The following is a 17,263-nucleotide window of genomic DNA, read 5'->3' as shown; positions in this document are numbered from 1 at the left end:
ATGAATTTAGCCCTAAGAATGCATCCCTCTGCTAATGTAGTCTAAGAAATTGAAAGTTTTACTTTCATGATAGCTATGCTGTTTTCCCCCATGTTTTTGTGAGTGTCAAATACTGCTAGGTATCTTGATGCTGGTTAATATACCCAACAATTGGCATATTTGTAGATTTGAAAAAAAAAGTATTGACTACTGACCTAAAAACAAGGCATTTTAATTAAACGGGGTTTGCTTTAAAAATAAAGCTATGCTTCAGTTCAAAGTTTAATCAACTAGTTATAATAGATAACCTAATTAATTAGTGGTTTCATTTTCTTTTCTAGTGGGAGCACTCATAGAGATTATTTTTAAGTACTGTTATCAAGTGACTCACAAAGTCCTGCAATTCACACCACACTGATATTTATTAAATGAAACAAGCAAAATTCCTGAAGCTGTACATAGCTTATGTAAGCTAGAAACTATGTTATTAAAGAAGAGGAGGGAAGGATCTAAAGAAAAATGAGATATTAACTGTAGTTCCATAAAACTTAAAATATAGGGGCACCTGGGTGGTTAAATGTAGGACTCTTGATTTCCGCTAAGGTCATGACCTTAGGGTCATGAGATTGAGCCCCACGCCAGGCTCTGTGCTGGGCAGGGAGCCTGCTTAAAATTTTCCCTCTCCCTCTGCCCCTCCCTACCCTGTGCTCTCTCTCTCTCTCTCTCTCTCACACACACACACACACACACACACACACACTGCCTCTCAAAAAAAAAAAAACACCTTAGAATATACACAGAGTAACAAACAATATACAAATAAAATGGCAAAGAAGTTCAGGGGGTAGAAAGGGAGAATGAGAGCAATTTCTAACAGGAGTAAATTAGGAAGATTTGGTGGAAAATAGCTTTAAAGCTTAAGTTTGATAGTTGAGTAGGGCCATAAAAATGGATGGGAGTTGTGAGAGGCACATCAAGACAAGCCAACTACATATCAGAATGGAAGGAATAGAAAAGGCATGGAGATAACAAAGCAATGGGTAGGGATACCTGGTAACGTATGGGGTAGGGATAGGTGAAAAAGCATTGGGTAGAGATGGGTGATAAACTTAAGAAGGCTGTTGCAAGATGAGCTCACCAAAGACCTGGAATGTGTTTTTGCATAGATGGGAAATGGTATCACAAACAGTCCTTGAAAATTTTAATCCAACATATGGAGAGCTGGTTGAACAGGAAAGAGAGGAGAAGACACAGAAACCTGAGATGTCTGAACGATGATCCAGGCAACATTTAATGAGAGACGAAAGACAAAGGGTGAACTGTACAGATGCCTGAAACTGCCAAAGAGAAGAATGAAATGTAATTAGTGAGATATCTACTGATTCACATACCACCTTAAGGAAAACCCACTTTATGGAACACCTATTACCAAATACATCTGTAATAATTCATAAGGGGCTGAAATATTCATAAAAGAAGATAATCATGAGGTCTTAGAGCAGTCTTGGATATAAGTGATTTTTTTCACCCTTTTCAAACAATATCTATTGGATATATTTAGCTTAATATTTATATGGGTAAATTTATAAATATATATCTCATTAAGTTATTTTTCAAAGAATTCTAGATTTAAAAGAATTTTTTAAAGAAGTAAGAATAGGCAGCAGTAGAGAACCATGTACACACAGCTTTTAGCTTAATGGGAAAAAAAATCCATAATAAAAATTTTAGAAAACATTGAAACATTTTAAGCTTGATCATTAAGAGGGGGAAATTTAGGAGAAAGAATTGGCAAGCACTATATAACATATTCCCAACTGGATCATTTATATGTGAATAAGCAAAATAACTGGACCAAATACTATAATTGGATTTAATGACACTGAAGCAATGTCATTGCTCAAAACTGAAGAAAGTGAGATTTCTGTCCAATAGGCAAGAGACGAGAGTCTCAAATAATTCCTGTTGACTTGGATCCTGAACGAAAAAAAGTCTCAAGCACCAATTTATGCCTTTTATTAATTTATGAATAGATGAATTTATGTGCGTTAGTTTAAAGCACAAATTAGGTACTATGACTTAGGTAAACTACATAAATATTTTTGGACTTGAAAAGGGAATGCAAATTTCTAATATAAAAAACCCAGTGTCACCAGAGTTTATCCTGGCCTCTCAGTCAAATATAGATCTATTTCATTTCAAAACTATATATTATTTATTCAACTTCTTTAATAATTCCAGACAAGTTCACTATGTTCTCTAACATTCAGAAAAATCTTAAATAGGGATTATCTACATGGCTGACCTGAATGGAACAAGGCGTCCTTGAGTCTACCAGTCATGCCTAAAACTATTTCTAATGTCATATTTATAAAAATGGCTAAAGAGAACTCCACTAAAAAAGGTAGTGATTTCCAAATGAACTTTAACTATTTTTTAATGTGAATCTGGGGTCACATATAAACTTTTCTACAAAGGTCACTGAAAAGTTAGTGCTGGTTCTCATTGTAGGCTAGCTCCATTTTTTTACAGACAAATATCTAGACAGTTCACAACAAACAGAGGGCAAGCCATTTTATGGATTTGGTTGAAATACTGTTATTCCATTTGTAAGAAAGAGAAAGTTGAGTAAAGATTCTGGAAAGGATTTTTTAAGGGTTAATTATAGTGCTTGCAAATACAAAATACTGAATACACATTTATTGAGTGGGTGAGTTTGTGTGGTATCAAAAGACAAAAACATTAAACATGAGGAATCTGCATTTTATAGTTTTAAAATCAAAATTGTTCCTAATTTGCCTAAGTATTTCCTCCAGGGTTTGCATAGGAGACAATTTCTACCGGTGAACTAGAATGGTTACTACTTACTGAGAATCTCCCATGTGCTAAGCCTTTTGATGACTCTAATGCTGATCCACTGTACAAATCTGAAGTTTTGTGTTATTATTCTGGTTTTAGAGATGAGGAAAATAATGCTCAGATAAGTTATTTACTTAAAGTCATAGGGTATGTAGAACAAATGTTTAAGGCTGACCAAAAAGTAGTTGAAAGAAAATAATAGTCTGTGGGATTTTTAAAATTTCTAACAGTAGAACATTTTTATTTTATTTTATTTTTTTAACATTTTTATTTTAATATGTACTCATGCCTTTTGCCATTTTTAAGTTTTTCCAAATAAGATCTCCTAACCTGATTTTGATTTTTTTCTTCTAGATAATAACAACTGTATTGATTAGTATCAGCTGCACAAAATCAACTGATACAAAGTCATGCCATTATGATATGCCATTTTTAAAAAGAGCAAATTATTGGTTCTAATATGCCTTATTTTAATTTTTAATGCAAAATTTTAAAATATTAATGTCATAATAACCTAGATTATATTTACTCATAAAACACATAAAGACATCAATCATTTATTTTAGTGCTTCTGTAAAGAAAAAAAAGAAAGACATGGTAATCAATTAAAATTTTCTAATGAAACATTTGAATTTTTGTTATGTACAGGTCTGGACTAACATCATGAATTCCTATGTAGCATATTGCTAAATGATCAAGTTTTTAAGATATTAAAAGATAATAGGGATATTAAATTCTTAAAAAACTTGAATTTCTAAGGTGGTTGGCACAATTTCTACATTGAATATTTGAAGAAAGTCAGATAACAATGCATTATTTTATGGAATCACAAATATTCAAATGGAAGGTAAAACAACTCTATAACAAGATGGGAAGTAAACAAGTTTCTGCCCCTTTCTCCTTTAATGTGGGACCTGAAAAAAGATCAATGAACACAAGAACCAGAATCAAAATCCCTACATGGAATGACAACATAAATATGGATGGAACAAAGTGAAAAAGATGAAGTCTAGAAACTTCAAGAGAGAGGACAACAACAAAATCTCACTTCCACCTCAGAGTAATAGTGAGCTACAGGGACTTGAGCCACGAGGCACCTTGGGGGTGGACACCTAGGGCTATAAAAGCAGGGGATGCTTTAGAAGGAGTGGTTAGACTCCCAGGTCCTGCCATTTTATATTTCATGCTCACTTTTGGTCCATGATTGATTGTAGCAAGAGGTATATTCTTGGAAATGTTCGAACCCAGTAGTTATTTGGGGGGAGTGACTGACTAAATGGGAATTTAGTAAAGGTCAAAAAAATAACTGGTAAAATTTCCCAGTCCCCTCTTTCCCTCCAAAATCTAGAACTGTGCTGACAATATGTTAGCCAGTAGCAAGATGTGGCTATTGAAATAAAGCAAAATAAAGACCTAGTTCCTCAACTGTACCTTCCAAGTGCACAATGCTACATGTGGCTAATCGTTATTATATTAGATAGGTTGGTGCAGGATATGTCCATCATCATAGAACAGAGAGATTGGACAGCATTAAAGAAATGAGCAATCTCAGGTTGCCTGGGTGGCTCAGGGGTTGAGCATCTGCCTTCAGCTCAGGATGTGATCCCAAGTCCCAGGATTGAGTCCTGCATCAGGCTCCCTATAGGGAGCCTGCTTCTCCCTCTGCCTGTGTCTCTGCCTCTGTGTGTGTGTGCCTTTCATGAATACATAAATCAAATCTTAAAAAAAAGAAAAGAAATGAGCAACTTTTACAGGCCACCAGAGATTAAATGGTGCCTCTCAAAACACTGAAAGCCCCAGAATAAGACCTAGATTCAATAATGTTTAGAGTCTTCTAATGAAAAATAGCTCTATCTTTTCACCCTACATTGCTGATCCTACCACCATTCATGCAGGACATCAAATATTCCTTTTCTAAAACTGATGATCAATCATAAAACATTCAAGAAAACCTTTCATATTGGAAGACAAAGACCTAAACAAAACGCATACGCAGGTACACGGAGGCGCACAATATGCAGAGGAAACAGGAATGGTGCAAGTAATAGAAAAAAAACTTTCCATGACAGATAACAGAATATATTCATGCATGAAATTAGAAGATGATGCTGTTAAAAACAAATATTCATATGCAAAAAAGCTCTGAGAATTATAAATATGAAAGTACATATGCAAAATGTAATTGAAAAGTTTAAAGAAAAACTTAAGAAAATATCTTCACAATTAAAGACAAAAACTAAACCAAAAGTATGTACAATAGATGAAAATATATGAAAATTAAATATTCAACCTAGAGAACCCATATCTAACTAGTGGAATCCAAGAAAAAAAGAAAATCCTCAGAAAATCTGCATAGAAAGTTATAGAAGTCTCGGGAACACTTACTATTTTTACTGCTGTTAATTTTTTTTAAGATTTTATTTATTCATTCATGACAGACACAGAGAGAGAGAGAGGCAGAGACACAGGCAGAGGGAGAAGCAGCCTCACTGCAGGGAACCCGACACGGGACTCGCTGGGATCTCCAGGATCATACCCCGGGCTAAAGGTGGCACCAAACCGCTGGGCCATCGGGGCTGCCCTTACTGTTGTTATTCTTTAGGAGCATTTTATCATTATTACTTTTACCATGTAGGCAAATAATCTTGATAAAAATTAAAATAATTAGGGCAGCCCGGGTGGCTCGGTGGTTTAGTGCCATCTTCAGCCCAGGATGTGGTCCTGGAGTCCTAGGATCAAGTCCCACATCATGCTACCTGCATGGAGCCTGCTTCTCCCTCTGCCTGTGTCTCTGCCTCTCTCTCTGTCTCTCATGAATAAATAAAAAATCTTTAAAAAAAATTAAAATAATCATTACTATATGAAAACCCCAAAACAATTTTCCAAAACAGAGTAGAATCCATATACATCACTGGATGGGTGATCAAATTATTTACAAAGTACATATCTGAGATTAATTCTTGAGGGTGAACCCAAAAGATTTTTCACTTTAGAAAGCACAAGATAGACTATAGGCCAAGACAGATCTGAATTCTTCCTGCTGACTCATTTGCATGAATGAAATGAAACATTCAAAACCTCAAGAAAGATAAATAAAATAAAAATGAAATAAAATGAAAAACCCTCCAGCTAATGAGGCCATTTGTGCAAATTCATTAGCATGAATACTTCCAATTGATTAGCACAAAGTGTTACAAAGAAACCTCAAGAGTAAAAAATAACCCATAAGATTAGAGTCTGTTCTCCCAAGATGGGGAAAACCCCTGGGGAGGAGGCACTGGGGAGTTGAGAAAAGCATCTGGCCTCCTTTGGAAATGAACATCTCTTAAAAAGCAGTGTCTTCTAGTACTTCCAAGCCTAGATTAGAGCAAATGCTTTACTTTTATAAGGTTGCTAAGTGTGAAATCGGTTAAGGTAAACAAAATTTAATGCTAATTATTTCTAGAACGTTACCATTATTTTATAAACAAAAGATCACGTCACTTTTGCTCACAAGCATACACAGATGCCCTGTGCCCTATCAGGCCAGATAACTGCATTTCATTAGTGATCTGGAAGGCACATTTCACCCCTCAGATGGTTGTAGCTGCCCCGAAGCTGCAGGAAGCTTTAGAAGATCAGCTCATGCTGTGGTGGTGAAGTGATCCAACTAATGGTACCCAGGCACCCGACACATCTCCATTTGGATCACTTAGCACAATATTGTAATGATGCCTTCATCTGGCCTCTGTTCTCCATGATACTTTATTTTCAGAGAGAATTGGGAACCAGGCAGTCTTATTCATTGTTATTTATACACAGAGCTACTAATCAACTGCCTTGCATACCTTGGCAGGTGCACAAATATTGAAGGAAAAAGGGAAACCTGGGTGGCTCAGTGGCTAAGCATCATCTGCCTTTGGCTCAAGGCATGATCCCGGGGTCCTGGAATCGAGTCCCGTATTGGGCTCCTTTCGGGGAGCCTACTTCTCTCACTGCCTATGTTTCTGCCTCTCTCTCTCTGTATCTCTCATGAATAAATAAGTAAAAATCTGAAAAATATATATATTGAAGGCAAGTGTGAAGAAATAAACAGAACTCTTCATTTTAGAAATGAGAAAATGCACTTGAGACCCAAATACTAGCCCCAAACAGGTTAGTAGCAAAGACAGGAGCAAAATTTAGATCTCCTGCTTCCCACTTATTACTTTTGCTAAACTATTAAAACCACTCATTAGCCCACATTCAAGAGCCACCAAAAATGATTATAACCATCTCCTCCATTACTTCTCCTTCACTACTCTTACACCTCTGCACAAAAAGGTCTAGGTTTAGATAATGCCTGTTTACCTCCTCCTGCTTCTGTTGTTGATGCCTCTGTTGATACCAGGAATTCTCTGCCTCTATCCCAAAACTACTATCATTCAAGGTCCAGCTTAAATACTATCACTTTCAATTACAAAAATAAGAAAGAAATTAAATAAAACAATGAATACTTTCTATATGTCAACCAATACAGGAGAAAAAAAAGATGTATAAAAAATGGCCTCTCTTAAAGAAGCATACCATTTAATTCGGTGAGGAAAAGACTGATAATATCTAGAGTTGGTAATAGGTTGAGGAAAACCATTGTTATACACTTTTGGTAGGAATATAAATCAGTGCCACAGTTTTTATTTTGAGGGGAGAGGATTTGGCAATGTTTCTCCAAGCTAAAAGTACCTGTCCCCTCAAACCCAACAATCTTGCTTCTAGTAATTTCTCCTAAAGATACTCTCCTATGTGCATTCAAATTCTTATATACATTAATGACTATAGCACTTTTTGTAAGATTCCAAAACCAGTAAAACTAGTGTTCATTTGTAGGATGTGGTAACAGAAATTGTATTGTTATCTATACAGAAAATATGTGTGAACAAGAATGTTCTAGTTCGCTACAAGCTAACACAGAAAAAACTCAAACATAAGACATGAAAATAGCCAAGTACAGGACAATGTCTAATACAATTCCATTTGTCTAAAAATACCTACACAAATATGCCTTTATACACATTAAAATTATCAAAGTACAGTTGAAAAAGTATAAGTAATGATCGAATGTCTTAAGGAAGCAGGATTGGAGGTGTGGGTGGGGATCAGTCTTTCATTTTTTATTCTTTGGTATTTGAATTTTTAACAACACAATTATCATATTCATAATTACTTATTTTTTAAACATCTGTGGATATTTATGTAGTTGATAGGTTAGTGGTATGAATACTGGGGAAAGACTAAATAAGAAACTGATATTTTATACAGGCCTTGAAAGGTAGGTAGTGTTTCAGGAGGCAGAGGTGGTGGAAGGATTCTTTCTATACAGAGTGGACAGCATGTGGCAGGTATGCATGGCCATATGATTTGTTCTAGCCAGTGACACGTTAGTGGAAGTGGCAGATCTTATATCTAGGCTGAGGAAGAGAAAGCCCTTGTGTACTCTGACTCAATCATAGAAAGGAATTTATGTTGAGATGGTGACAAGAACAGATGTTCAGTTGTCATGTGAATCCTCAAGAATGAAAAAGAAACTTTCACTGCAAACCCATTGAGAGTCAGAGATGTTTGTTACTAGAGCCAAACCCAGCCTGACTAATGTAGGTGACCTTGGATGAGGAAATAACAATATCTACATCTATATCTATATCTATATCTATATCTATATCTATATCTATATACACACATATATATGCACACACACTCAGAAAGTGACCTGGATTAGAAAAGGAAATGAAATTGCCTGCCAAAATGAAGAGTTAACATTTGATTTGTTTGGACTTACTAAGTTGCCAAAAGTTTTTTGGTTGCTTGGCTTTTTGGTTTTAAGCTGTATAGTGCCATGCTCAAAGTCTAGGAATAATTATTTGGGAAAATTAGCCTGACAGTGTTATGCTAAGAAGGATATCTAGTTTTGGAAATGGAAGAGAGGTATTCAGCAACCAAGAGAGAAAAAAGAGTAAGAGAAAAGTGGGAATATTTTGTGCTCTAGAATCCAAGGACAAAGGAAGGAGAATTGGGTGGTTCACAATGTAAAATCCAAGGAGGTAATACAAGGTAAGGCCTGAGAATTAAGTGATTCTGGTGATTAACAGATAAACTTAGAGAAAGTAATTTAGTAGAGTAAGGTAGAAAGAAACTGGGTTGTAAAAGTTTGAACAGTGAGTAGGTGGTAAGAAAATGGGGTCACTTAGTATAGGAAACTCTCTAAAGAAATATGCAAAGAGGAGAGAAATGAGAACAGCTTGCAGGAATGTTTTTAAGTGCAAAAAAAAGTTATTTTTTCCTCCTTAAAATGTAGCTCTTTTTTGATAGAGAAAGTAATGAGATATTTGTGGCCATAGAGGAGTCAGGTTAGGAAGGTAGAAAGGGAATTAGAGGGTTGTAACCAATGGTCCACATGTGGTAGCAAAGGGTGAAGTCACAGAGAACAACCCTGAGCATCCTTCTGACTCCAGCAGGAAGCATGAGAAAGTGGGCGAAACCCATACGAGCTTCGGAAATGAAGACGGAGCTCACGGGAAATTAACCTTAGTCCTAACACTTCTCGGTAGAGGAAGCAAAAGGTATGCCCTTTCCATAAGAGTGTGGAGGCTGCAAGCAGTTTAGAAGTGAGATCACTGGACCAGACAGTGTGGGGGTTGAGGACATTTCATTTCCAGGAATAGACAGGGAAGGAAGAAGTGTAAGGACATGTGAGCCCCACTGTGGGTTCAGATACAAAGAGAAAGAATTTGTATTGGACACAATAGCGACATCTGGTAAATGTCTCCAGTTAGGCACAGCAGCCTGGGCACAGCAGCCTGGGCACAGAGAAAATAGAATTGGGGTCTCCTTGGGCTTAAACTGAAGAGAAGAGTAAGTCAAAGGAGTGAATGTCTATCACTGAAAATTCTAAATGATGGCAAACGTATGAATCCTGGCATCTACCAATGAATTTACAAAATGCCCAGCAACGGATGTGAGCCAGGGTAGGAAAATACAAGTGTGTCAATCACAGGTGAGGGGTCAAACAACCCCTCACCTTTACCAGATCACATAAAGAAAACAGATTATTCTCTCTTCAGATGTCTTTCAACACTTGCCTACTCACTCCCGTGGCACTGATAACTTCCCCATGCCTCAGTTTCTTCATCTCTAAAATGGAAATAATAGCAGTATCCATAGGGTTAATTTGAAGACTGTCATTTTTTCTAATTGTTTTTTTTTTAAGATTTTATTTATTTATTCATGAGAGACACACACACACAGAGAGAGAGAGAGAGAGAGAGGCAGAGACACAGGCAGCAGGAGAAGCAGGCTCCATGCCAGGGGCCTGACATGGGACTCGATCCCAGGACATCAGGATCATGCCCTGGGCCCAAGGCAGGCACTAACCCGTTGAGCCACCAGGGGATCCCCACTAATTGTTATTTTTAATCTCATTTAATCATTACTACCATCTGGTGAGTTAGGGACTAATTACAAGGTTACAGATGAAGAAATTAAAAGATTCCTACCTCGATCTTTAATGATTTTATTAAAATATTTGAACATAAACACTTCAAAGTAAAGGCTCACGCTACTCAACATCATCCAACATTTGATAAGTCAAATGCAAAATGATTCATGTATACTACTATAGGAAAGCCTCATAATGCACACCACACGATGTGCAGACTGGACCAGTTACTGTCTTTGGACCACCTCCATCCACTCTCTTTCTCTAACCTCCTCTGTTCCCTAGGGGTCTCACTCCATCACCTGGATTTCTTCCATCCTGGTCTCACTCCATCACCTGGATTCCTTCCTCCTGAATTCTGGTTGTGTTTGGTCCCTAGAGGCACCAACAGGAGAACTGAGGGATGGAGATCAGAGAGCCTAGTGTACCTTTCCCAGCCCTCTCCAAAGGTCCACACTACTCTGACAGAAACTGCTTCTTTTTACTGTCAGCCTCGGGGACAGTCCCGAGTCCCTCTGCCCCGCCCAGGTCTCCCAGGGCTCCAGCATTGTTATTCCCTTTCCCTTCCCCTTTGGGCCCAGGAGTGGCCATGATTCCACCTCTGGGGGCCACCACACAACTTAGTTCCTCTATCATTGCCTTCACCTCCAAGCACAGTCCTTTTATGAATTCTATTAAACCCTGTTGAGTAGGTGTTTTTCCCACCAGTATCCTGACTGACTCACGGAGGGTATAGGAAATACCATATATTTTATGTACAAAATGGAACATCAATAATAACTTTTAGTTTCAGGTGACTTTAGAATGCATTTGAAATAGATGAAAAAAGTGAGGGCTGGAGAAATAAATTGGATCCCAGCTGCAAAGCAAGTAAGAGTGAAAACGGAGAAGGGCTGGTCTCCTGACTCCCAGAACAGACAATTTGTGCTCCATCCTGTGGTCTCCCTCACAGGGGGACCTGAACTGGAAAACAAAAGGTTTTGATTAAAGGAAGCAGCTGCAAGACAGTGACTGCGGCTTCTATTAAATAAATTCCACCGTCAAACCTTTCCACCCCATTGAAAGAAGAGTCCTACCATCTCTCTCCATGGAGATAATTAGGATTTAACCTCCGTGTCAGAGGCAGAAAGCTGCTAGCTTTCAAAAAGAGATGTTACTTAAGGGTCAAAACTATTTTCTTCTGATCAATTCTGCTGCAAATGGATGAAGTTCTTTTACCTGCTTCTTGTTCTGGGATGTGTGAGGGGTTATCTTCTTCTCTCTCCCTCTCCTGTATACTTATAGCATATCGTGTATTATCAGGCAACATTGAGGAATGCAGTCTTTAATTAAAACAGTTCCTTATTTCAAATGCATTTACAGAACAGAGAATTTATTCATATTAATCAAAATTAACTTCCTAGCTTTTTGTTCTCCCAAAAATTATTCTTAAAATTGATTGTGTACCATTGATAGTAACTTACACACACACAGAGATATAACAAGTACATACAAACATACATGCATGAAGTCTTTAAAAACTAATACAAAATAAAGTTTTTAATAAAGAATGAATAGCATTTATTGTTTAGTAGAGGAAACTTTTGCATTAATGACTTTATGGAATTATCCAGTAATTTAAGGTAGCATTTTTATTGTTGTTTAATAGGTGACAAAATCGAAGCATATTTAAATTAATAAAAATCAGCCTAAACTGCCACAGGTCAGTAAGTAGAAAACTGCAAATTTGAACCGAGGCTTCTCTATATAAGCAGTGTACACTCTTTCCATTTTCTGGTGGTTTATAATCAATACCATCATCACACTGATCCACAGAGAACAACCGTATTGATGAGGCCAAATGATGTCCTCTGCCAATCATTTCTTTCCAGTACCCACATCTTCTCAGAATACCTTTCTGCCCTCTAGTTCATAAAGGGATAGCACCCCTCTGGTCACATCTCATTCTTTCTTCTGGAAGTTTAGCTTTGGGTCCTGCAGATACTGGTTTAGGTTCCGTTAATGGTTAAATGGAAACATCCTGTGGGAGCATGAGCTGGTAGCCACGTGCATGTGGGACCAGAGCGAGCTAGTTACGAGACAGAGAACAAGTGAGTGTGTCCAGAGAAAAACAAAGATGAGAGACCACTTAGTTCTGGGGAGAGAGAGAGATGATAATCAGAATCCCTGATGTCTATCTTATCTCATCCCTTCAAGGGGTGTGATGGTCAGTCCTGCCTTGAGTTCCATGGGATGTCCCTTTTTTCTTCCAGTAAATTGCCTCTTCCTTTAATTTACATATGCAAGTTTGAATAGTGTTGCATTACTTGCAACCAAGTGACCCATAATGCAAAACTATAATCTTTTCTAATAATTATGTATGTCTTAGGAATGTGGCTATGAACATGAATTCTGAGTGTGGCTGGTTATCAAACCACAGGCATTAGTGGAATGTCAGATAACTAAAAATGTAGAATTAGCAGCTAGTGTAAAAGTATGGGCTCTGGATTCAGAATGCCTAGGTTCAAATCTCTGCATAAGTATAACATAAAACAAGTTATTTTTACCTACTCTGCTTCTGCTTCCTCTGCTATAGAATATGGCAAATAAAAGAATTTACCTGAAAAGGTTGTTATGAAATTTAGTAGTATATGGAGAGAAATAACCACAGTAACTGACCCAAAGAGGTGCTAAAAAAAAAAAAAAAAGTCAGTTGTTGTTTTTGGTGTTATTTTTACTCTGATCATCTCCACAGCTATTTTCCCCTGTCCTACTTCTAGATAAAGCTTCATTTTGGGGTTTCATGGAGAAGCATCAAAATTCTATTAACAAATAAAAGTAGTGCCAAATCCAGTTGTGCAATAAAACCAAGATCTGTCATAGCCATTAGTATTAACATTTATGGTTCTTCCTTTATCTTTAAATTTCCAATAAGTTTCATTCATTATCATAAGCAGGTGTTGGGGTGATGAGATCTCACTGAAAAAGGCAGGAAAAATCTTTTTAAACAACTTGGCAATGGTTAAGTCAGACAACTATGGCATATAATCAGGTACCTAATATGAAAATAATTGTGCCATCTTTTACAAATGTAAATGATTGCCAACCATGTTCTTCAGAAGCTGTTTTCTCAGCTAAATAGAATTGTGCTGAATAATTTCATTTGATCTGTCGCACATCCCAAAGCTGGTGTTTTCAGAAGAAGGTTAGGGGAAGAGGAGAGCCCATACTCCACAATGAGTAAAACCGACTGGTCCACACAGGGATTTACCCACCACATTAGCCTCATTAACACACAGCTCTAGCCAATTGAGCTAAATAATTAGGGTCAGCTATAGATAGAATTACCATTAATTGTTTTCAGATTTCAATCTCTGGGCCTTTCATTCCAGAATCACTAATTAAAACAGGGAAGAAAAAAAAGTGCTCAGAAGTATGGAGTGAATTTATGCTTCATAATCATCTATTAGCAAGCCAAATGGCTCATTTATGGAGAATGCTATCCAAATCAGGTTTTCCAGTAGTAAATATTTAAATTCCAGGCACTTGAGAAAAATGTTGCTAAATCAATTCTAGACACCACTGTTTTGTCTAGTTAACATGTCTTCCCACCCTTCTTATGGGAATAGTTCTACCCAGCCTCTAGAAATAGAGAGTAGACTCACAAACTACTTTGAGCCCCCCTGAAGTAGCTTGCCCCATGGTGGTCATACTCATTGGTCTGAAGTGTCAGAAAAGAAGCTATGAGAGGATGTGTTCTTCACACTCTGGTCTTAGAACTGTTAATATATAAGCTTGATTGGCTTGTAGCCATTTCTGAAGCCACACAAAGACAAATGAAACCCTCATGTGGAAGAAACAGATGTGATTTATGGAAAGATGAGTAGAGAGGCCTATAGTGTTTGAATCCCTTCTTCCATCTGTCCCTACCTTTACTCTTACCATTCCCAATTATACAGGCTAATAAACTTCCTATATTTCTTAAACTAATCTAACTTGGGTTTCTGTCGTTTGCAATCAAAATGTCTTAATTAGCAAGCCACTAATTTTTTTTTATTTTTTAAAAAGATTTTATGTATTTACTTGAGAGCGAGAAAGTGCACAAGATAGCAAGACAGAGCACGAGCTGGGGGAGAAGCAGAGGCAGAAGAGGAAGAAGAGGCAGAGGCAGACTGGGGGGAGAAGCAGAGGCAGAAGAGGAAGAGGGAGAAGCAGAGGCAGACTCCCCACTGAGCAGTGAGCCTGATGGGAGACTTTTTTTTTAATTTTTTTAAATTTATTTACGATAGTCACAGAGAGAGAGAGAGAGAGAGAGAGAGAGAGAGCGGCAGAGACACAGGCAGAGGGAGAAGCAGGCTCCATGCACCGGGAGCCCTATGTGGGATTCGATCCCGGGTCTCTGGGATCGCGCCCTGGGCCAAAGGCAGGCGCCAAACCATTGTGCCACCCAGGGATCCCCTGATTGGAGACTTAATCCCCAGACCCCAGGATCATGAGCCAAGCTGAAGGCAGATGCTTAACTGAATGAGCCACACAGGTACCCCATGGTTACTTTCTTTAAATATTGTTGAGTCTTGCTTTATTTCAAAGACCCTAGAAATATAGGGGCAATTCAGAAGTAGTCATATCTACAAAAAAATAAATAAATAAATAAATAAATAAATAATAAATTAATTAAAATGCAAAAATTATGCATTTTAAAATGCATAAATAATACATAAAAATGCAAAAAATGCATAAACATAGAAATATGTCTTTAGAAAGCCCTCATAGGAAGCTTTTTGGAGATTGTATTGTAACAAAGGACAGGAATATATATATAAGAACACAAATGTCCCTATGCTACTGGATTAAAGAATAAGGCATGACAATGCTGCTTTTGAGTTAATATGTCTGCCATAGATACAAGCATTTCACATTATTACCAGATTTAATTCCACAATAGTTCTATTAGGGTGAATTAGTTATCTACCAATATACAACAACTTTATTGCAAATTTAGGGGTTTAAACCAACATTCCTTCATCTGAAAATTTCTGTAGGCTAGGAGTTCAGACACAGTTTTGCTACATCCTTTGCAAAACTGAGAGCAAGGGGTCAGCCTGGGATGCAGTCTCATCTGAGGCTTAGATTGGGAAGTACTGCTTCTTTACTTAACTTGGCTATTGCCTGCATTCAGCTCTTTGTGGGCTGTTGAACTGAGCCTCATTTTCTTGCTAGCTGTTGGCCTGAGGCTGCCCCAAGTTCTTTGTTATGGGGACCTCTGTATAAGCAACTCACTAATTTGACAACCTGCTTTTTCAAAGCTTACAGTAAGAGAGAAAATCTCCTTGTAAGACTTGTGTTTTAATCATACACAACATAATTATATACATATAACTGTGTTTGTCCACCATGTTTGTCATATTCCATAGTTAAAAGTACATCATAAGTCCCCCCACACTTAAGTAGAGGAATTACATAAGAGTGTGAAGGTGCAGCTCATGGGAACTACCCTAGGGTCTATCTGCCACAGATGTATATTTTATTATTATTTCCCATATTACAGATGAGGATATGGAAGCCTTCTTCAGAGAGAAGATAAGATACACAGCTATGCTTCAAATACAGGCAGCCTGTTTCTACTATGTTACTCTATGGAAAAAGAAAAGCAAACTACATATGGCAAGATCAATATCAGTCTCAGATCCAATGTTCACTACCTGTGTGAGCTGGGACAATGTCTTAACCTCTCTGTTCTTCACATTTTGCCTTCTGTAAAGCAGAAATGATAAAGACATTTCTATTGTGTTAAAAATATTACCCTATATTCCTATGATATAGAATGAAGACATTATCAACTAAATTGCTCTAAATTTTTTTCCCCAAATAAATCATTCTATATACTCTAAGTTGGCTGCAATTATATGCACCTACATACATGGTCAAAGGCCAATAAATCATCCATTGCTTTCTGCAGTGTTATACCAAGTTCAGTTGTATTAGGCAGAGGGAGATAAAGAGAGAAGTATCTGAGGATGACATGGTGCTTCACCATCACCAAGACATCATACTTGAGAACATTAACAGACAGCACGACAGATGATTTCCCACAAATTCACTCATATTCTTTTGCATGTTATGCCTTATAATACTTCCATAAAGGCTGGACTTAAATGTCTTAGGTAATGATGGATGGAAAAATGAAGGAAATGCACATCTTGTGAGCAGCTACTAAAAGTTACCATTGTCCTAGGCAGTTCATTGATGTTATTTCATTTAACCTTCAGGAAGTTCTGTGACATAGTCACTCTTTTTTCAGATTAAAAAACTAAGGATCAGGGAGGTCATATAACTTATACAATGTAGGATTTAAACCTAAGACTTATTCAAGTTGGACACATAGGAGAAATACATAAATATATATAAAACATCATGGTGGTGAGTGTCTCTGCCAGTAAAGGGGAGCCTGGGGGGCAATCCGGGGTAATGCGCCAGTGGGTGCTGGCCGCGCACTGACCCCCGTGCCCCCCGTTGCCATGCCTCGCAAAATCAGAGGAAATCAAGGACTTCTTGCTGACCGCCCAGTGAAAGGACGCCAAATCCATCAAGATCAAGAAGAATAAGGATAATGTGAAGTTTAAAGTTCGATGCAGCCGATATCTTTATACTTTGGTCATTACAGACAAAGAGAAGGCAGAGAAACTCTCTGCCCCCAGGTTTGGCAGTGAAGGAGCTAAAATGAACCTGGCCCACTGATTTGAACTGTATTAAAATTTTAAAAATTCTTTTTTTTTTTTTTTTTTTTTTATTTATTTATGATAGTCACAGAGAGAGAGAGAGGCAGAGACACAGGCAGAGGGAGAAGCAGGCTCCATGCACCGGGAGCCCGACGTGGGATTCGATCCCGGGTCTCCAGGATCGCGCCCTGGGTCAAAGGCAGGCGCTAAACCGCTGCGCCACCCAGGGATCCCTTAAAAATTCTTAAAAAAATAAAACATCATGGTGGAATTATAT

At 37.6% G+C, this 17,263-nt stretch overlaps 1 protein-coding gene and 1 pseudogene across 4 annotated transcripts in view; one reads left to right on the top strand and one right to left on the bottom strand.

Annotated features, from left to right (window-relative positions):
* ZNF385D (zinc finger protein 385D) overlaps positions 1 to 17,263 on the bottom strand; it is an 877,499-nt gene that overhangs the window by 145,909 nt on the left and 714,327 nt on the right. The window lies entirely within an intron of this gene.
* On the top strand, positions 12,339 to 17,036 carry LOC121479017 (annotated as a pseudogene).

This window comes from Vulpes lagopus, chromosome 19 (genome assembly GCF_018345385.1).
Source record: "Vulpes lagopus strain Blue_001 chromosome 19, ASM1834538v1, whole genome shotgun sequence".
In the NCBI taxonomy this organism is placed as follows: Eukaryota; Metazoa; Chordata; class Mammalia; order Carnivora; family Canidae; genus Vulpes; species Vulpes lagopus.
Note: the sequence above shows the minus strand (reverse complement) of the source record. Positions and strands in the feature narration are given on the sequence as shown.